General features: G+C 44.7%; 1 protein-coding gene across 2 annotated transcripts in view; it reads right to left on the reverse strand.

The window, feature by feature from the left end:
• The window catches only part of FAM107B (family with sequence similarity 107 member B), a 63,176-nt gene extending 49,852 nt beyond the window's left edge, over window positions 1–13,324 (reverse strand). The window contains exons 1-2 of one of the 2 annotated variants that reach the window (XM_068401206.1): window positions 13,246–13,323; window positions 11,148–11,261 (exon numbers count right to left, since the gene is read on the reverse strand). The gene's annotated coding sequence lies outside the window, so the exon portion shown is untranslated. Of the gene's footprint in view, window positions 1–11,147; window positions 11,262–13,245 lie in introns of both variants that reach the window. The other variant, XM_068401207.1, reaches the window with a different exon arrangement.
• Window positions 13,325–22,699: the final 9,375 nt, after the last annotated feature.

Below are 22,699 nucleotides of genomic sequence, written 5' to 3' on the forward strand. Positions count from 1 at the left end.
CTAAAATTCTTTCCAGTTACTGTCTACTTCACCTTTACTTCTCTTGCTCATTTTGTTCATGCTTAGAGCAGGATCAGGCACAGGCCCAGCTGCAGTCCAGTATCATCATCTGGCTCTGGAAGATACATACATGCTTGTACCCAGCCAAACAGCTTCGCTCTGTGCTTTACACCCTGCCCATGAAAAGCAACACATGGAGTCCAGAACGGGGCTGGGAGGAGAATAAGCCTGGTGCCACCACAAGTGACAGCTCAAGGCAGCCTGCTTTTATTTAGTGCACACATATGTGTACACCTTCGCCAGATTTCAGCCGAGCGCCTTTAACTTCTGAAGTTAGGTTTCAGCTTCAAAACAGCTGGCTCTGGATAAAAAGTTTTATATTCTTAACAAACACTACTCAGGCAAAGGGGAGAGGAATTGCACCGTAAATTCAAGCCTCCCACAAACGACATGTAGAAGACACGCGGATCAGAAAAAAAACAATTCACAGCAGAGTCTAAATTGTTAGAGAGTTGAGAGGAAAACAGAAAAATCTGATCATTTAGGCTGACCACCCTACATTTGAACAGTATGTTGATCCTCCCACGCCAATGCCAAACAGATCCTGTAAACTTCAAGCCCTAGATTCAATTATAAACCCTAGGCAAAGATAAAGAAAGCTCTTAAAAATGCTCTTCTACTCCCCTTTCATTAAAGACTTCAAAGTAATAACACTTAACTCTAGTCTAGGCTTTAAATGTCCCAAACTTTACTGATTCAAGCTTTTAAACTTCCATTCAACCACTCTTCATTCAACAATTCGTTTACAGAAAGATTTTTAAATTGTTTTAAAGAGCGCCACGGCTCACTGTAGAATCTTTTGATTCTCTAGCATGCATTATCACTTATTTACGTCTGGTTTTCCATTAGTCAAGTGCTGGCTAGTTCACATTCAAATGAATCACAAGCATCAGAGCAAACCAGACAGTTAAGGCAAAGGAATCCAATTCAAACAACATCCAGTACAAAAGACATTTAGGAGTCCAGGAAAAATAAGAGAAGTTTGCTTAGCTTTTTAACTTAGCATGTTTAGAAACAAAAAAAAATATCATTAAGAAAGTCTGAAATTGATTAAACTTATACAGAAACGCCACTAAAAACTCCCTCTCTCTTAGTTTTCATCCGTGACATGAGGGAATTGACTGAAAACACCAGGTACTGCAATTAATTAAATTATTTCCAAATCCATCTCCAGGAGGGGAGGAAGAATCCCAAACCCTGTTACAGGGCCACACTGTTCTCCCAAAATGCACAAATACTAAAGTGGTGCACTAACCACGTAAGCGCTACCACCTCTCCAGTGTGCAATTTAGAGAGGCAAGCGAGTATTGTGCTTTAAGATACATCATCCTTTAAATTAAAAAAATAAAGGTTATGGCCCTTGTGATCCAGAGAACTTACCAAAAGAAAAAAAAAAAAGATACGTTTATTCTATGCTCAGCCCAAATTGTAATGAAAATTAACATTTGATGAGGACAGAAGGAAAACTGCAATTTAATGAACCCGCAGTTAGTGACATCCCATAAACCGATGTCAATCACTTGTCTCTGAGGCAGCTACACTTCCACATTTAGTACAACTGCTTCGCGTGACTCACACCAATAATCTATCTGGGAGACAAGTAAAGGAAATCTCTGGCATGATTTTGTTGCAGCTTTTCAAGATGAAATGTAATTTGCCTGGTGCTCCTCATTTGAACTTCAATGATGTGAAAATTTAATTTGAATTCTAATTTGTCTTTAGGAATTTTCTCAGAAGCAACAAGCTAAATGGGGGTAAGATAAGAGGCACAAAATTGGCAAGGTAGGTAATGATCATGGTCTAACCAGATTCTGTTTTCAGCAAGAAGCAGGTTTTTAGGCTGCCTGCTTGCCCGAAGGCCTTTACGGTAAGATGATTTCTATATTTGGGTAGTAAGTTTATGCTTGAAATATAAAGTTTATATTATCTTTTCATTATGTTTCTGTTTGCAGTGTTTCATCCTGTTTGTTTTTCTCTTAGTTCAAAGTCTATCCTTGCACTAACTAGTTATAGCTGTAGGCAAGTCAATTCAGCCTTTGTTTCCCAATCTGTAAAAGAAGGACAACAATAAATATTTATCTACTGTAAATAGATATTGGAAGGATTTGTTTATCCTGACACAGTTTGTTTTTCAAATACACAATGACTCTATAAAAATTCTAAGCAGAAACTACCTCCTTTAACCACATTAACTGGAATGGTTGTAATTTTTGTAAATGGCTTGTTGAGCTTCCATATTCTCTCCTTTCTAAAGGACAGAGTTTCCTACAGCACACTTTTAAGTCTCCCTTTTAGCAAACCATGATACTCTAAGCTGAGTTTGTGGTATCTTAACTATGGCAGTTTTTTTTTAAAAAAAAAAAGAAAGGGTACATTGATTACCAAGAGATTTAATCTTAGAAAACTGAATGGTTGCATTTCAGAGTGCAGCATTTTTTCCAGTTTCCTTCCTGGGTGAAAATACCCCCTAGGAACGGCAGCAGGAACTCCTTATTTCATTGCTTTTACAGTGGTGAGTTATCTTCTATATTCAATGTTTTCTTGACTCGTATGTGTAACCTGGTGCTTTCGAAATCCGATCTTTGCCTGACTTCATAGCACTCTAAGTATCTGCACTTAGAAAGTAAAGTAATTACATCTGTGGCTGTTTTAGTGGTGAATTAATAAGCTTCCCATTAGAAAGAAAAGACACCCTAAAACAAAGGGTGATTCTGGAGATAAAATAAAGATGAATCTCAAGTCCTGTGAAGCATCAAACCTGAACAGGAAATTAGCTGAGGCTTCTTCATTATTAAAGATTAAAAAAAAAGAAGTAAATGAACTCACAACTGGCTCAAAATTTAATACTTAATTCTACTAGTCCTGATGTTACTTGTAATAAAGAGATTAAGATCCAATACTAAAATGGGAGGAAGGGGTTGAAATGATCCCTTAGAGAAGTCATTTGATGAAGCACTGCTTTATCAATGCATGCTATGCCCAATTTGATAGGGCTCCTCATTAATTCAATTTCAGTCACTGTTGGAAGGAATAAGCTCTTTGACAGCACACACTCCTCTACCTTAACATTCACTACTAAACTCTTGCCTTTCAGTGCACAGAACAGGCACTACAAATGCCCCTTTATGCTACCAGATGATGGCAGTCAAAAGAATTAAGCATTAAAACAAAGCCTTCCATCCATACAGAAAAAACACGGGAAAGTAAAACAGGTGACGGCATTGTGCTTCAGCAGCTAGAGTCGTTTTTCTTGCACAGTTCTGAGGAAGAAAAAGGCTCTGAAAAAGTTTTACTGAAAGCTGATATGGGGATACTTCAGCAATTAAGAATTTTGCACAGCAGACACCAAGTCCTTAATTAGCATAGCATTATAATACCTGGGCATCCTTCTGGGTGCAAAGCTAAGTACATCACAGATTGAGCCGACCAGAACCTCAGCACCACAGAAATGAGAGCCCTTCCCTGGCAGATGCTGTCTGTAGTCATCCCTTGCTAGCAACACCGTGACAGCTTTGAGGAAAGGAAGAACTACTTAGCCATAGGAAACCACAGCAGTGGATTAGGAAGAGACCAAACAGATACCTGAATTACAATTTGAGCAGAAAATTTAGCTACTTAGGTACCCATAAGGCTCACTGTTACAGCATCCAAGAAGTCCCCCAGGATTTAAATACTTTCCCCTCTTTTGAAGTTCTTCATCCAGTTCCTTTAAAAAGCTCTACCTGCATCACTGACCAGGCTGATCTCTGACTCTGCATTTCGAACTGGCCCCCATTTTTAGAGTTCTCTGCTATAAAATTTCACAATAAAAGTGACATCAGTTGTGGAAATTTTTTAGCAAAAAGTACTGGTCTAACTTTTTTTAAGTCCTGTTTTCTTTGAAAATAGGATTTACTATATAGACCTGTGCTTCTCCTCCTTGCAATAATTTTTGGCTCAAGCTGGCAAGTGATTACACTTAGCTAAAGGAACATGTTGTCTTGGATTTGTTAATCCTATTAGTTACGCGGACACAGGTGACAAGGTTGAGGAGAGGCCTTTTTAGTGCTTCTACAGAGAAAAAGTAGGCCTCAACTAGCTGAAAAGTGTATAGATCCCTATCAGGCAGCTTACAGTGTTAAAATTTGCTCCTGTAATGAACGACAAAGCACCTTTATATAGATATATAAAGCTGCATCTACACTGGAAGTTTCAGTACACACCTGGCTCTCCAGCAGAGCAGCAGTGCTCGGTGCAAAACTGATCTCTGATGCAAGAAAAATTTTTCTACTTCAAGTTTGCAAAACCACTGAACTGGTGGCACACAAATAAATAAATAACATGCTTCACCTTTTTGTGTCTCTAATGTCCATTCACTCACTCTCTCTTCCCTATTTAAACTGTAAATTCCTCAGAGCAGAGGCTGTCTCTTTAGGACAGTGCTATGCAGGAAGGGCCCTCAGGCCACTGGAAAACAGAATCACAGCATCAATCAGGTTGGCAGAGACCTCTGGGATCATCGAGTCCAACCATTGCCCTGACACCACCATGTCAACTAGACCATGGCACTAAGTGCCATGTCCAGTCTTTTCTTAAACACATCCAGAGATGGTGACTCCACCACCTCCCTGGGCAGCCCATTCCAATGTCTAATAACCCTTTCTGAGAAGAAATTCTTCCTAATGTCCAACCTGAACCTCCCCTGGTGAAGCCTGAGGTTGTGTCCTCTTGTCCTATCGTTAGCTGCCCGGGAGAAGAGGCCAACTCCCACTTCACTACAACCTCCCTTCAGGTAGTTGTAGACTGCAATAAGGTCACCTCGGAGCCTCCTCTTCTCCAGGCTAAACAACCCTAGCTCCCTCAGCCGTTCCTCGTAGGTCAGACCCTCCAGACCCTTCACCAGCTTGGTCGCCCTCCTCTGGACTCACTCCAACACCTCAACATCTTTCTTGAAGTGCGGGGCCCAGAACTGGACACAGTACTCAAGACGCGGCCTCACCAGTGCCGAGTACAGAGGGACGATCACTTCCCTAGACCGGCTGGCTACACTATTCCTAATAGAGGCCAGGATGCCATTGGCCTTCTTGGCCACCTGGGCACACTGCTGGCTCATGTTTAGCCGGCTGTCGATCAGCACCCCCAGGTCTCTTTCCACCGGCCCGCCTTCTAACCACTCTTCCCCCAGCCTGTAGCGCTGCATGGGGTTGTTGTGGCCAAAGTGTAAGACCCAGCACTTGTTCTTGTTGAACCTCATGCCGTTGGTCTCGGCCCATCTATCTAACCTGTCCAGATCCCTCTGTAGAGCCTTCCTACCCTCCAGCAGATCGACGCTCCTACCCAGCTTGGTGTCATCTGCAAATTTACTGAGGGTGCACTCAATCCCTACGTCTAGATCATCTATAAAGATATTGAACAGCACCGGCCCCAGAACTGAGCCCTGGGGAACACCGCTAGTGACCGGCCGCCAGCTGGACTTTGCCCCATTCACCACCACTCTCTGGGCTCGGCCATCCAGCCAGTTTTTAACCCACTGAAGAGTCCACCCATCCAAGCCCCGGGCAGCCAGTTTGTCTAGGAGGATGCTGTGGGAGACAGTGTCGAATGCCTTACTGAAGTCTAGATAGACTACATCCACAGCCCTGCCCTCATCTACTAAGCGGGTCACTTGGTCATAGAAGGAGACCAGGTTGGTCAAGCAGGACCTGCCTTTCATGAATCCATGTTGGCTGGCCCCGATGCCCCGATTGTCCTGCATGTGCTGTCTAATGGCACTCAGGATGATCTGTTCCATCACCTTGCCTGGCACCGAGGTCAGGCTGACAGGTCTACAGTTCCCTGGATCATCCTTCCGACCCTTCTTGTAGATGGGCGTTACATTTGCTAATTTCCAGTCAGCTGGAACTTCTCCAGCTAACCAGGACTGCCGGTAGATAATAGAGAGTGGTTTGGCAAGTTTGGCAAGTGTGTCTTGTGCTGCTCGCTATGACAAAGGGCACAGAAGAAAGGTGGGAGAGCGTCAAGGCAAGCCGTGCTCACTGCCTGCCCTTAGCCTAGCAGCTGCCTACGAAAAGTCATCTCTTCACCTTGCAAAACCTCCTGCCAGTGCAACTGGGAAGTCAGTTACAAAACACAGCGCTACAGTTTCCTTCTGCATGTTACGCAGAAGGAGGGCCTCAAAGGTACTTCTAAAGCTTCAAAAAAAAAGTTGGTTTACTTTTAGAAATACCAAAAAAAACACCTCCCACCCAAAGAAAATCCCAAAACCACCATGACTCTTTCCCTATCCTTTCCTCTGTTCTCCTAAGACACCCAAACCTGGCTATAAATTTCTGCCAGACTGTTTTCAGGGGGCAGCAGTGATGAGTCAGGTATCATGCGAGTTAAACACAGGTATTACAGCTTGCATTATACAACATAGCTCACCTTCAAGGACGAGTTACCTGGAAAAGCTCTAGGATAAAAAAAAAAAAAAATAATATAATGCAAAGACTGTATCACAACCCAATCAAACTCCTCACTATTCTCTCCAAAAATAAACCCCCCAAATCCCAACGGCTTCAGATGAAAATTGGCTTTCTTCTTCTACCAACAGCCAAGCCCCAGACTGCATCTCAGAGCGAGCCCAGACATCCACTCTTCCTTGAAGGGCACTGAGGAGCTCAAGTACCGCAGCACGTCTGAAGGACACAGCAGCAACGCAGTGGGATACTCAGCACGTCATCTTTGTCCCCGATGACACTTAAGAGGAAACAAGTAGCAGAGACTATTTCAGTTGAAACAGCAGAGCAGTGCACACACTTGAAGGGCTGCTCAGCAACTCAGCCTGCCAGGAAGAATAAAATTTCCTTTGGCTCAAACTAAATTCCTTGCTCTCCAGAGGTACTGAACAGTAAAGCTTTTCCTCTATGGACATATTAACATGCAAAGCGACTCAAGACCATCCATTCTGATCCCCATCCGCAAGTGCTCTGCTCAGCTAGAGGTGCACTTCACCCATCTGACAGCATAAACTCCAGCTCCCCTGAAATCATTTCAGCTTGTTTAGAAGCATCCAGCACAGGCACTGGCCTAGATCAGGACTGCAGTTATGCACACACGAATGGTCTTGACCCACTTCTCATCACATCGTCTTCACTACTCAGAACTGTGCATTCTGTTTTATTATTAGCACCAGAACAAAAGCCTGTGTATATACATGAGGTCTTATTCTGTGATTCTGTGATTCTTATGAATGCCCATTCACTGTACAGGCAAGGAAGGAGAAGAATCGTTCTATTATTTCCCATCATCATCCTCCTCTCGCCAACCCACCAAAAGACCCACTAAAGGCCATTGCTATAGAAATACCTTTGACAGGCAGTGTTTGGCTCCCGTTCAGAGCAGACACCACTGGACCTGGTGAGTTAGCCAGCACCAGTGGGCACAAGCACAGTGAACTGAATATCCTTCTGAGACGGACAGAACTCTTGATATTCAGAGGTAAGCAAGAGCAGCTTAATGTGGGTTTCCCTTTACACAATAACAAACAGTTTCAAGACTCAGTTTCCCCTCCCTGAAATATACTATACTGCAAAACTGAGGGACTGCTTCAACCAAAGTCAAACATGAAGGCAATTTCTCCTTCAGAACCATTTGTGGGTTTTAGGTCTCCAGCTTACAGGGAAGGTGAGTAATTCCTGGGTACAAGGTAAGACCCATCCCAACACAACAAGCAGCAAGGTTGCTGTCCATGACATTAAAGCACTCCTGAGAGCAAGAGCATTGAGGGAACTGGGGTTGTTTAGTCTGCAGAAAAGGAGGCTGAGGGGAGACCTTATTGCTGTCTACAAGTACCTGAAAGGAGGTTGGAGCGAGGAGGGTGTTACTCTCTTCTCCCACGTAACAAGTGATTGGACGAGAGGAAATGGGTTCAAGTTGTGCCAGGGGAGGTTTAGACTGGATATCAGGAAAAATTTCTTCACTGAAAGGGTTATCAAGCACTGGAACAGGCTGCCCAGTGAATTGGTGGAGTCACCATTCCTGGAGATATTTAAAAGATGGTAGATGTGGTGCTTAGGGACATGGTTTAGTGGTGGACTTGGCAGTGCTGGGTTAACGGTTGGACTTGATGATCTTAAAGGTCCTTTCCAACCAAAATGATTCTATGCTTCATCATCATAAATATAGTTCTCTACAGGACTCTACTGCAGCTCATACAGAGGGGCAGTAAATGTAAGAGGCTGCGATTTGCTAAAGGACAGGACGGAGGTTTTGCAGTTCATCCTGCAGGCATGAGCACTGCCTGAAATTGCAGTATAAATGTAAGAATAAATCTATCTCATCTAAAAGAAAGCAATTTGTCCCACTGTTCCTAAGTGACTAGGCTATCCCTCTCTTTGAAAAAGAGCATGTATTTGCACAGAAGGCAATCTTCTGGCTTTGTGTTGTCAGAGAAATTTTAGAAATGTAAGCAAATCCAGAAGTTTTGCTTCTAGGATAAATAAAGCTAAATAAGGCAAAGGTTATTGCATTTGTGCTCCCTGCTCTCATCATGAAACTAGGATCCTTGTCCCACCTAAGCAAGCTGATGACCTGCTGAAGACCCAATTAACTCCAAGCCAGACTAGATCTACACTAGAAAGCAAACTGTACCAAGCTACCACAAACTCTGCCCTTTCAGCTATAGACCCAGGCTAAAAAAATCAGAGTAACTACTGGCTTCAAATGTTATTTTTAAATGTGATACAGACCAGTGGACACAGCACTGCACACAACTGCTCCGAAATCTTTATGGCTCATTCTTTTATAGACACAACTTGGAAACTCTTTTCTCCCACCTGTGAGTTTCCTACCCTTCATTGCACAAAACTTATAGCGTTGGTCTAAATGCAAGTAGGCTGCCAGCTCAAAACATGTTTTGAAACTTAAGCAAAAACTATGACAGACTTTGCAATTACAACAGTCAACCACCAAACACAGTGCTGAAAGGAAAAGTGTTACTTCAAATTTCAGTTTTCCCAGTGTGATGAAACACGGAGGTAGCAGGTGTCCCCCGGTGTTTTCGAGTTGTATAGAAATGGGAAGAAAAGGTTCTGTTTGACCACATCCTTCCTCTTCTTGTAGATGCCAGTGCCCCCTGCTCATACAATCCCTCTAAGATTTCTCCCACAAGAGAATTGCCACACGCAGCTCCCCGCTGTGGTGCAACACGCACAGCCCTTCGCACCAACGCCCTGAAGCAGAAGTGTCTGTGCACAGCGGAAGTAAGAGCAGCCACCCCTGTAGAAACCACCTTTAAAGAGATGCACGACCCTGGTCTCTCAAGGTGGGGATCTGCACTCACATCTTCTCACGCAGCAGCTGGGGTCACAGTCCTGGTCTTGCCACGACCCTCCCAGCTCCGCAGAGCCGTTGCTTCCCTTCTGCTGGCACCTGCTCACTTCCAACTGAATATGGGCCAGATGAAGGACCTCCCCAAAGATCCGTCCAGAGACCCAGCTGTAAAAACAGCAACCACTATTTAAAGGCAGGTGTAGAAAGGAGTAGAAAAATGTCCCTGTTTTTCCTCTCTCCTATAATTGCTGAATGTTTTCATTTAAGCACTTATCATTACAAAAATCTTCTGGTTTTCATAATCTAACAAAGCCAACATGTACGTTGTTGATAGAAGCAGCAAATGACCGCTAATTGCATCACAGCCAGGTAACCAAACTGATATTCATACCATGCCTCTAGGAACATGCCCCTTCTCTTCCTTCTTCTCTTCTCCTGCTCCTTCATGCTGGAAGAAGTTCTTTCATTTCAACCCTAGCCAACAGTTCAGGAGACATGAGTTCAAGTTCTTGCACCACTACACAGTTCCTGCGTAGTCATGGATGACCCATTTGCTTTCTTGGGCTTTTACTCCCCATCTGCAAAGGGAAGGTGTCTTCCCCACTGTGGGAAGATGCAGCACCTTTCCACTTCAGCAGAGTTTTGAGAGGATTAATATAAATGATGCACGCATAGAGATAAGCCTGACAAGAACATGCAAGATGTGGAAAGAGGAAATATCACTGAGAAATGCAGTTCTAGCCAGATAATTTATCTTTCTCCTAAAAAACGTTTTTCCTATCAAATTTGCAGCCCTATGTTCAGGTTAGCATGTGACCAATTCCCTTTCCACAGCTGAATCCTTCCTTTGGCTTATGTTAAAATTAAACACCAAAACCCCAACTTCCATCCTCTTTAAGTAAATACAGAAGAGTTGCAGGCTCTTTGCAACATCCAGGTTAAGATGTAAACCAAACCTCCACTGATACTCAAGAACATGCCACGTCTGTTCAAACCAGAATAAACTTTAGATTAGTCACTGCATCGAAGCAGCACTAAGCACATTTTTTCCCCTCCAGAGTTAGACAGTGCATGGAACTTGCTCTTTGATGCTTGCTTTTTCCAAAAGTGTCAGAACAGTATCAGCTGTGAGCTGTGTCTGACATGTTCTTTTTCTGTACTGATGAGATGCAAATAGATCCAACGTTGTACCGCGCAAAGATGCCAGATACAAAAATGGCCCCACAGAGACTGTGCAAAGCTGCGCACTGAAACTTGTTCTGTTTAAAACTACCACAGTGCCAGAACAGCCTTAGAGTTGGCCATGTGTATTTAATACTGCTAACTGCATATAAAGATAACATAGTTCTATTCAATAAAATCTTTTTTTTTTTTTTTTGAAACTTTGATGAAGCCAAAGTTCTATTAAAGCAAATTACTGGTTAAACAGCTCCACTCTTCTTCCCACAGCTGGTAAACAAGAATATTTCCTTCTTTCTCCATTTTTCCTTCTGCTCCAATTTTTAGACGATTTTCCTGTCCTTACTGATATCATCAAGGGGTGTACTCAAAACTACAATTGTTTCTCAGTGTCACAAGTACGGCACTACGTAAAAACTCACTGACTCCCCCACCCTGATCTACTCGCTCAGTCTCTCTCAAGCCAGGCTGTTCCACGGGGTGACTCCGTCAGACAATCTGCCACTTCAGCAAATGCACTGACCGTAGCCACCACACAGATCAGCTTGTAAAGAAGAGGCGTGTGCATGTGCGAGAAAGATCTCCCAACCGCAGCTGCCACACAGCTCCTCACTTACCTAGTCGTGCAGTGGTGTTGTAGGGCAGTTAGTCTCAACACCTTTCAATGCTCAAGGGTGAGCTGGAGTTCAGAGAAACTTCTTAATTTTGAAGGTAGAAAAAAGATGCCAAGACTGAAAAAGAAGGAAGAGAGTAAATTAAAGGATATAAGATCTGAAGCAGAAAGGAGAAAGCAAGTGGGAAGATATTTAGCGGACCCGGTAAGATGACCCTCCCACCTCTACAACTGACTTTCAGGAAGCATCAGCATATCATTTTAATTAACACCACTTAAGTGCTGGAGGCAAAATAGCAACATTGCTCTTGAGCGTTTTGGACTCTGAAAAACACAAGTGACACTTCACCTGCCAAAATCATCCCTGGCAAAATTCCACTGACATCAGTGGAACTACACCAAGCACGAAATTGGCCCACTGTTGCTTTAAGACAATGAAGGCTTTGTTTTGGGAGATATGGGGCGTTTGTGGTTCTTCTTAATAAAGCCCAGCAAACAATTTTTTATTGTCCCTGAGCAAATATCGCTGACAATAAGCAAGCAGCTATCATGTTCATAGCACATGCTGTCTGTCCATGTATTGCTAGGAAAACAACCATCAATAAAGCAAGAGATTCTCAGTGTCCTGTTCATATCACAGGGAGATTAAAGACAGTTTAAATGCCTCTCAAATTGCCTACAAGATCCACAAGCAATTATTCCCATTTTTAACAACGTGCTTGCACGCTCCTACTTCTCTGCCAAGTCGATGAAAGTTAAATATCCTCATTGGTGCTACAGGATTTAGCGCACACATATACGTACCACAACGCAGAACAGCACCGCTGCCAGAGAGTTATTCAACAATACTCCCACCACAAACTATACACAGCGACCACATTATGCTCACACAGAAGCATCTTTTCCTCGTTTTGTTGAAATTTTGTTTGACTGTGCGAATTCTCACCGAAACCCAGAAAGTTCACGTGTTCCCGCCTCTCTCTCGAGTTTGCTACAAGCATCGCCCTGAACTTACAGGACCAGACTCCACTCCAACGCCAGCCGCAGCCATACACCACATTCACACAGCACTGACATATGCCAGAACACATTGAACTATGGAAAAAAAAACCAAAACAATCCAACAGAAGAAGCAAACAAGTAAAGTTACACAGAGCTCCTGCGTTGCACCCCTTTCTCTTCCGAACCCCGAAAAGACATTTATCCACGCAGTTACCCTGGCCAGCTGTACCTGCTTTCAACCCAACACGTAGGAAAATCTGGACACTTGGACTCTCGGGGCCCTTCAGGGAAACTTTGACAGAACCGCGCTGGGAGAGATGGCAGCACCGGGAGACAGCGCGAGTCCTCGGGGCTTGCTGCGCTCCCACCTTTTACTTTTTTTAAAGATTTGTAAGGAAACAGCCACTCTCTGCATCAGTTCAGCTGCTCTGAACTCCTATTCAACAGGGCAGGTCATATAGGAAATAAAACATGCGGGTTTTTTATTTGGTTTTCCTTTTCCACCTCTTCTCCCTATCCCCTATCCAACACTTACCCTATTCCTATCCACCACCACACGCCCCCGGCCCCATCAGGCTGCAGCCCACGGACCCCGCGGGGCCACGGGGGTGCCCCGACCGCAGCAAAAAAAAAGTCACCAGAGAATAAAACTTGCCCCACCGGGAAGCCGAAACGTCCCACGGGCTCCACAGCCCCACCGAGCCGGGGGGGAACCCGCGAAGCAGCTACCGGATCGGCCGCGGGGGTCGGCGGGCGCCCGGCCGCGGGACGGGCAGCTCCCCCGCCGCTCCGCACAGCCCCTTCTACTTCGCTCCCGTTTTGTGTTGTGACAGAGCCACGATTAACTCCCCGAATTCCCCTTCAGGAATGAAGGAGGAGAGATGGGGCGCTCCCGCGGGCGCCCCACGGCCCGGGGGTGCCGCCGCCTCCCTCCCCGCACAGCCCTTCCCCGCAGCTCGGGGCGGGGGTGCGGGGACGGGACCCCCCTCCCCGCCACGCCGCGGACCCTCGGAGGGAGCCGCCTGCCCTCAGCCACCCCCCGGCTGTCCCGTCCCACCCCGCCAGCGCCTCGCCTTTGTGTGAGGAGACACAAATCCTACCTTCGCCGGGGCAGCTCTCCCAGCCCGGCAGCGCGGGGTGATGAGGGCAGGGAGACCCCGAGGAGCCCGGCGGCAGGGGAGAAGGAGGGAGGGAAGGAGGCCAGCAGCCGCCCGCCTGCTCCCTGCCTGCCCGACTGTCCGCCCGCCGGCGCGGCCCCGCCACACGCGCGGAGCCGGCCCGGCCTCGCCTGCGGGGAGCGGCGGGGCGGGCCGGGGGCGGGCCCGCCGCTGAGTCACCGCCGAGGCCGCCCGGCCGCCTCCTTTGTTGTCAGGCGTGGAAAAATCTGGGGTGGGGGGGTCTGGCTGGGTGGAAATCCTGAGAGAAATGGGGGAAAAGCAGGTGTGTGGAGGCGGAGGTGAGCGCCGTGGGGGGCTGCAGCCGGGCCCGGGCCCCCTCACCCGGGAAGGGCAACACGCGTGGGGTGCCCACGGGCGGCTTTCACACGCCTGCCGAGGCCCTTGGTCCTCTTGAGTGGCTCCAGTCACCTTCAAGAGCCACCCCTCTCTTCATGGAGGAGGAATCTCCCAGCTGTGCCTTCGTTTAACTTTCCCCGCGTGGTTTCTTGTCCCTTTCCATGGCCCGGAGCCCTGTCCCCTGTGGGTATTTCCACCAGGAATTACGGTCCCCACTCTGCGAGCAGACCCATCCAAGTAAGAGGCCAAGAAATCATGGCCTGCCAGCCAAAACATGCCTCAGCATGCTCCAAAATCTGTCTCCTAGTGAGTAATAGGCAATGGAGATGTGACAGAGAGCCTGGGACACAACACAGCATGCACAGGCTTCGGGAATGAACCCGATAAAAGAAAGACCTTTGGGGACGAAATGTGTATTGACACATCGGTGTACATACTTGGATTGAATCGATTTCTTTTGTTTATTTATCACTAGGATTATGTGGTGTTTCTTCAGAGCAGATGACTTGAATCACGGCAAAGCGACAGATGCAACTTGAGTCATCCCTGGGATGGAAAGCTTCAGACTGATTTGAGGAGCTCAGTAACTTGAGGAGCTGAGCTGTGGAGACAGACCTTTCCTCTCCAAAAAAATACCCAGCCCCAAGAAGTCCCTGCAGGAGGAGTATGGGGTGCTCAGTAGATGGTGCTGTTCCCACCGAATCTGTCCTAAATAACCCACTTCCCCAGCATGGTAAGGAGAGGGTGAGTGGGTAAGGAGAAATATGTTTTCTGTGGGGCAAGGCTGAAATCCCGGGTGCTGGTATGTACTAAAAGACTCCTCAGGTCTTTGTGTGCGGCTGTTCTTTCAGTAGGAAAAAAAAAAGCAGCCTGGGTGAAACCTAGCATATGGATGAAATCCAGAGCATGGGTGGCCACTATCAGTTCTGGTTCAATTTGAGTCTGTTGCTGAGCACCAACATATGCCATCAGAGCTTTGCTGTGAAGAATGAAATGTTATAAATGCTACATGCTCCTCAAACAGTCACTGACGGCACCACAAGTTGGGCAGCCATTTGTGTTGTCCATGTTCACAGTGTCAGCCCTGGTTACGGCCAGCCTCGTTCCCCTGCTGCCCTTTCCTTCTCAGGAGTGTTGTGAGATGTATTTGTTCTGTATGTGGAGCCCATGGATCCTATATGGAGAAAAACCTCATAAAAATTGATTTTTTTTTATTAAATGCAGTAGAATGATGTGCCTAGATGAATGAAGGAGTATAAATATTGAATAGTTCCCTGTTCTACGAGGAACGCTCCATCTGAAGCATGGGAGGGGGAAATGGTGTATGACCAGGGAATTGCAAACAGCAAAGAAATGAGCTGCAAGGCCAGCTGGAATGCTGGATTTCCCTATCATTTGCATTGTTGACCTTATGGACCTCTCCATATCATTTCTGTATGTAACCATTAACCATTTGTATTCTACAGACACTTTGTAGTCCTGATCAAATTTTCATCTCCTTTGCCTTAGACACTGCACAGGCAGTTGTCCCTGCTCTGAAATCTGACACTTTACATCAGTGTTTCCCAACCCTTTCTCAGCTCAGCCAGCTATTTTGCTGCGATATGTACCGTCTTCCCCAGCAGATCCTGCACATCCACACCTTTAAATGGAATGTAACACTTGCTGACGCTACCAAAAATTTCTGGGTATCTTGCCACGGCTTGTCAAAGGAGCACAGGCATTTTTCATGGTGATCACTACTTTGTTCCAGTGTTACATGCAGTTCAAGTGTGTGGTTATGTGGTATCGTTGGCTGTACCAGGTGCAGATTTAGCAAAGTCCCTCCCCACACATACTATTAACTCCATGTTATGTGCTACGTGCTCCATGAAACGACTGTAATGCCATGCACCCTCTAAGGTACCATGGCTGTATCCAGACTTTAAAACTATCACTGGACATCAGAGAGACAGAGGAAGATTTAGGAGAGAGGCAGAAAGTTGCAAGGACTCACCAAGAACACATCTGAGGACCAGCGATGGCTGAGATCAACCTGTTATCCTAGAGTCTTACTTGCTTACTCAGTGCTTCATACAAGACAGTGGTCAAATGGTAGCTCTGAGTCAAACATCTCACAAGTCATTTAAGGGATAGTCTGTGTCATCGGGTTGCTTAGTCTTGATGCAAGAGCTCCTAGGTACCCCAAACCCCTGGTCAGGGAGAGAGCGAGTCAGTCCAGCTCAGCTCCACCCTGTAAGTGAGGAACAGGGGCACGTGAGGAGTCAGTATTGTCTCCCATCTGTGAGCCACTCTGGTGTTCCCCTTCCTTCTTTAAGGCACATAATTTGTGCCTCATGCCTCTTGACCACACAAAAATTACAGTGTGTGCTTCATGCGATACAGAAATTTGGCCACAACTGCATTTTACTCATGACAAGCCTTCTTCCTCCAGTGCTGTGGGTACTGAAACTCCAGAAAGCGCTCGAGAAGGCCTCAGGGATCTTTCTAGATGAAAGATATAAATGTAAGACATTACTATTTTATTTTAAATGAAAAGCAGTGTCTTGGAATCCAAACCATGAATAAACTGGCTGCACTTTAGAACACTCTCAGACAGAACGATGCACTGGAAATACTTAACAAGATAAATCCCTTTTTTATTAACTTATAGCAAAAGTATATAGTCATCCTATTGTATAAGTGTCATGGGACATATGTAGTTTGGCATTTTGGTATCTTATGAATCAAGTATCATGCATTTTAATTGCCCGTTGGTGTTTGTATTCCTTTTCTGTCAAACTGCAGGATTAAAAGCAAAATCATCCTTTAATTACTTGAGTTGTCCTCTTTGTGGGGTAGGGAATTGCATTTTACTCCATGCCTGCACCATACCTGGCCTTTGAGTGTTACCATAATATAACCTTAAATAACAATAACAACAATTTTACTGTGGCAGAAACAAAGTGGAGTACAGAGTCAGCAGCTGTGGGATTCCCCTCGCTTGGTTTTAGCTGTCTGAAAGCAGACATCTCGTCTAAGCAGGCCATGTAGGCTGGGGGAGAGGTAGGTACCTCCAGAGGGAGATTCATGCCTCCTACCTTAGGCATCTGCATTAGAATTGGATTAGTTGCTTCTGGAAGTTCTTCTGCTGGTTATACAAGGCAGCGGCCTGACAAGCTTCAGCTAGATGCCTTCCTCAGAAATTCCTTAGCTGTGTGTCATTCCTTCACCCAAAGTGGCAAAATACCTGCTCCCTTTTGTAAATGCAAAGAGATGAGCGCTGCCTTTATACCAGTATTTTTATTCTGCATAACATGGAGAAGCACTGACTTACATCACAGGAGAATGTGGTTTTCTTTATTCCAATGTATCCACTTTAAATGTTTTTTTTTTCTAGATTTTTAATTTAATCAAAGTAAATCAACTGGAATGCAGGTTGCTATGAAGGTTTTTCCACACCATAATTCTGCAGAAACATCAGTTAAGTATCTAAGAAACATCTGCTATGCACATAGACGTATAAATATATATAGGTGCTGAACAATATGACTTCTGAGTTTGCAGGGTTTTCTTTACACAAAGCCAGGGGCATGAAAGGGATTTCCTCCAAGTTTTCCTGTGTATTAATAATGAAGATCAGGATGCCACCTTTGTTTCCTCCCCTTCTGAGCATACAGTGGAAGGAAATGGTTCTGGATCAAATCACAAAGAGCAGTGGAAAAAAAACCCAGACTGCACTCCACGCTAGCACTCAGAAGTTTAATTATCCAGCAGGCTGCATCTTTATGGAAGAAGGAGACAGATAAATCCCATATGTTAATAGTTGGCCCCCTGCGGCTGACCTTTGGCTCAAATATTCCATATTGTGATTAATGTTGCACAGTTGGATCCAAAACATGCTCATTCCCCAGGCTGCAGGAAAAAAAAAAGGGGGGGGATTTAATTTACCTTCCAACAGCAGAATTTCATTTGATCACTCTTTTGGAGACTGATTTTATCCCTGCCTGTAGGTTGGCCTCCAAAGAGCTGTTCTGCTCTTCCTCAGCGAGGACTCTTAAAACCCAGCTTCTCGTACTGCCTCCACTACTGGCTCGCTGGGCAACCTGAAATAAGTCATTTTGCCTCAGTTTCTGGTCTAGTAGAACAGCGAAAATAACCGTGACTTCCTTGCTGACACAGTTTGAAATTTGCAGATAGAAGACACTAAACAAGGTTCATCTTCAGACAAAATTAGATATTGACCTCTAGAATCTAGAGGTTTCATAAGATTAGGTCAGAAAATCATAGCTGTGCTTGGATCACGGTTTTCTGACCAACTTCTAGCCCTGTCTTGCAGTTCTTATCTGTCTGTAGATTGTGTTTGCCTTTCATGTCATTGTAGTAATCTTACTTCATTCTAACACCATAAACTGCCATAGAGAAGCAAGCATCAAGATTTCTGAACCTGTGTGTCAGTTTGATCCTGAAAGACACAGGATCTGTGGACACGGGCATTCCTTATATTGCAAACACACAGTGCACAGCACTCCACGGCACTTTTCTGGGGAAATAAGATTCTCAAACATGTAGTAGGTAATAGGTGGGCTCAGAGTTGTAATGCAGAACATTTTAACAGACTCAAACAACATGTCACTGGCATCTGCTATAGGGTTAAAGCCTTTAGGTGCTGAGATTAATAATACCAGAATTCCTCCCCATTTGACTTCTCTAGAGTCAGGTCTGACACAGAAAGCCTCGTCCGTAGCTAATTAAAGCCATTGCTAAAATTGCCACAGCCCTCAAGTGAGTTTAGACCGAGCCCTCATTTCTGCCTTCCTCCTAGATGAGATGAAGCAGCAAAGCCTGATGAAGGCTTGGAAACTGCTCCTGCTCCCGTGGAGATCACAAGGAATTCTGCTTGAACTGGGCCTATAAAGACATGCCCAGCTGTCTTCCCAGGGATGACACAGAAAAGTCTATAAACATACAGCTGTAATAGCTGGAGACACAGAAAAACGTAAGACAAAGCCTCTGAGGAGGTCTGTCCCTACCTCCAGCCAGGACACATCTGGACTGTTGCACAGACTGGGCAAATTTTTCCATTTCCAAGCTGTTTTATTTACCAAAGATGACAGGCTGTTGGCAGACCGTATTCAGGGTGGCCTTACGGCAATTGGAGCAAACAATCTCGTATCATTTCCCACTCAAGCAAATAATAAAGGGCTCTTTCCCCCATGAAAGGAAAGACAGACAGATATCCTTCGTGGTCTGAACCATAAAGTACATGCAAATTGCAAGTGGCAAGTAGCTTTTTTTCTTTCGTGTAGAAACGATCGCACTCCAGATACTTTCTGTGGGCCACATACACGCTTGCAGAGGAACATGCACATGGACCGAGACTCTACAGCATCTTCCATCATAGTATCTCAAAGCGCTGGTTAAACCTAATCACTGCTAGAAATCAATAATCATGCCATTTCCAGCATGCCTATCACCAGAATATATAAGCGTGTCTAATTTAGACATGAAAAACTACAGTTTTTAATTTTCCAAGAACTGCCAACCCTAGTTGAAGTTAATGGGAGCCTTAGAGATCACCACAACTGGAAATAAAGTGAAAAAAAACCCCACATCATACCTGCTGGCATTTTACATCTAAATGCAGAAAGTTTAATCTCTAGGTGTTGAGTTCCCTACATGTCTGTGTGGGATTTCCTATGCAGAAATCCATGAACATGGGTCATGCTGTGCAGAGCAGCAAGTCTTGTGCAAGCTCAAAATCTCAGACCTTCTGTGTAAGGTCTGCAAAATCAGTGGGTATGTAGCACAGATAGTTTTGAGTGTGTCCAAGTCCCCTTGCATGGTCAGATTAGCCCTGCTTATCATACTACGACAGTTGCTGAGCACCTAGAAAGACTTAATATTAGCCAAGCTGCTCTGGTTTTCCATAAATTCCTAGAAAACCAGAAAAAGCCACAGGATGGCAGATGACTTAGACAAGTGGTAGAGTTGACAGAGAGACCCAAGTCAACACACTGGGCTAATAGCAATTCTGGGAACAGGAGTCAGAGCTCCTGGTTCTCACTACCCCAGTAACAGGTAGGTTGCACACTGGAGTGCATCTCTGCCCCAGAACCAGTTCAGGTGTGGTGATCTGTGTGTGACATCTCTGGCTCACTCAGGCGCGTCTTGGGCAGTTGCACCATGAAATTCTGCCTGCATTCTCTCTGGTTCTGCATGCTACTAGGACTTCTGGGGTCGTTCTTCCTGGGGAAGCTGTGCTAAAATAAGTTCAAAGTCTCTCTGATTCTTTCTCAGTGAGTCATTTGTCACGGGAGTGCTTGTCTTGGTCTTCTAGACACGTGGGGAAAACTGTGGGAAGAAACTGAAGAGACAAAGTAAATGAGTTAGTATCCCAGGGGAAAGCAGAGCCACAGCCTGCACTTCCAACCATGGCTTCAAAGCCGGGTGACAGTGTATTGTGTATGATCAAGAAAGAAAATATGGGGAACACTGTATCAGAGCCTTCAACAGTGGGTAGTGAAGCACAGGGTGAGCACAATGGATCCATTTCAGCTTAATCAGCTTATGATCTCAGCTGAGTCTCCAGTCACCAGTTCTAATATAAATAATAGCAAAGAGTATTGACAGCAACACGAGCAATTAACAGAAGTAGGTTTTCAACTTTTTTCCTGGTTTCCCACTTGAAATAAATCATTATTCTGACCCTAACTCTTCATTTTTATTGTCTGCCCCCCGTGGTTTAGTAACCAGCTGGCATTCCTTGTAAAGAAATCAGCAGGTTGGTTGAGACTGCGGCTACCCTGAAGTCCTCTGAGGCTTTCTTACTGACTGACCATATCTTAGATAAGGTTGCCAGTAAATTATAGCTCTGCTTAAGAGCATGTGCCTCAGGGCGGCTCTCCCCTCATTATAAAACCTGATCTAATCCTGCATGCCTCTTCAATTATTGGAGAGTACAATTCAAGAAGTGGCTTCCCCAGTGAATGTGAAATGAGATAAACTATTCCTAAGTAGGGTAAACATGAATACTCAAGAGTGAAGCAAAGCATTTCCAGGCCAGTCTCTTTCTGATTTCCGTGTGGTTTCCAACAGAATAACATATCACCACTTGTGTTAATGTCGACTATTATTTTACCACAAAAATTAGTTAAAAATTGGATGTCCATACGCCTGGCAGTATAACTACTTGTAAGTATTTCTGTCTGCAAGAACCATATGCATGACAATTCAGGTGACAACCCTAGGAACTGTACTGGGTAAGTCACTTGCTTTAGACTCCCCAGTCTACCACTGAAAGCCTTAGGAGATGCTTCATCTCCACGCCAAAATACAGGAAAGACATTTCATTTATGAGATCAATAAATGTCAGAGAGCAAATGGAAAAGGAATAAGCTTATCTTAACATTTTTGCACATCAGGCAGATAAATTATGTCCTGGATTGCAGCATGAGTTCAACACATCAGTGCTGATGGAGATGAGTTAGTCCAGTTTACAGCTCCATCAACGAAAATATCTCATGCTGTGGAAGCATCCTACTGTACTGAATAAAGAGTGAATAAAGGCACCTGTTAGTGCTCCTCTTGGGTCAGTACCTGCTGCAAGTTCCAGCAATTGAGACAACAGCCATCACTTTCTGTGGCCTTCCACACACATCATAACACCTATGTCCAGCTTTGCAGGTCCTGCCTGAGCTCTGGCCTTTCTTGAACCTCACCTTTTGCGAGCACCTTTTCACTGGAGATAGCGTTAAGTTGCGTGTTGTCTTTATACAAATCTAATAAGTAGATAGCTGACTTTTATTTACAGCTTTGTATTTTCATCTGGATAAATAGGAAGAAACAGAAGGATTTATTCCATTCAGGAGCAAATATGCATCTAGCAACCAAATTAATGGAATCTGTGAACCCAAGCCAAGGTTATATTGCAGTTTGACTCAATGTAACGTTAATGACTTATTCCAATTGTGCATTAAAAACCCAGATTATGTTTATTCCACAGCATTTTCTTCTGTCTAAGGGGAGTTTATTACTCATGCAGCTCCAAATACAGAGTGAATTTTGTCATCTCTTATGGGAAATGAACAAGCTGTCTCATTGCTGCTATCATCTATGTGTGCTGTTCATTAGATCATTAATTTGTGCCAAGGAAGGCAAGATAGATTGGGATGTCAGATGACAGAAGGAGGAGCACCCATCTGAGGACATGGTGGGACTACACGCAGATCATCCTTCCTCAACCTATGTTGCCAGCCAAAGGCTTCATAGGATCCTCTTGGAAACCTCTCTTCTTGTACTTCCTTCTGATCAGTTGTAGTATAAAGACACAAAAAGACTGTAAGAGAGGCTGCAGTGTTCAGATTACAAATCTGTCCAGACCCATCTCCAGCAGTGAACAAAAGTAGATGCCCAGGGAATACTATAAGAAAAGGGCAAACTTACATGATGCCCCAATCAGAGCCTCCAGCCACCTGCAGCTTCCTGAGCTGGATGTAGATTTCTACTAATTTCTACAAATAGAGGTAGATTTCTATAAATAACTCTCAATAGATCTTTTTCCCTTGAACCTGTCCAGCCTCCCCTTAAATTCATGTAAGATTTTGGCAATATCTTTTGGCAAGAAATTGCAAAGCTCAAGAGTCTTTTCATGGGAGAGGATACTGCGCTACCACTGCCTAGAAATAAGTTTTGTAAATGTTAATCACTAGCACTTAGTACAATCTTTCTTATAGGAAACATGGCCCTACAATCAATGGAGGCAAACTTCTACAGGCTTCCCTGGTGCTGGATCTCAGCAATATGGTCTAACCCAAGCCCCCTCAAAATCAGCAAGAGATTCTTAATTTTAGTTAGGTACACAACTCCTGACTGCCAGAAAAAAATGATTCAAAATTACAACTTAGTCAAAGTGAGGTTTAACCTCTCCTAAGCAGCCAGTATCCTTTAATGCAGTTCTGGCTTTGTAATACTGCTTTTGCTTCTAAGCAGAATGCATCAAAACGTTGATTTCATTTCAAAAAAGCTACAGAGTGTTTCTTAAGGAAAGATGAAAGGATGA

The sequence above is a fragment of the Nyctibius grandis genome, chromosome 5 (genome assembly GCF_013368605.1).
Source record: "Nyctibius grandis isolate bNycGra1 chromosome 5, bNycGra1.pri, whole genome shotgun sequence".
Classification (NCBI taxonomy): Eukaryota; Metazoa; Chordata; class Aves; order Nyctibiiformes; family Nyctibiidae; genus Nyctibius; species Nyctibius grandis.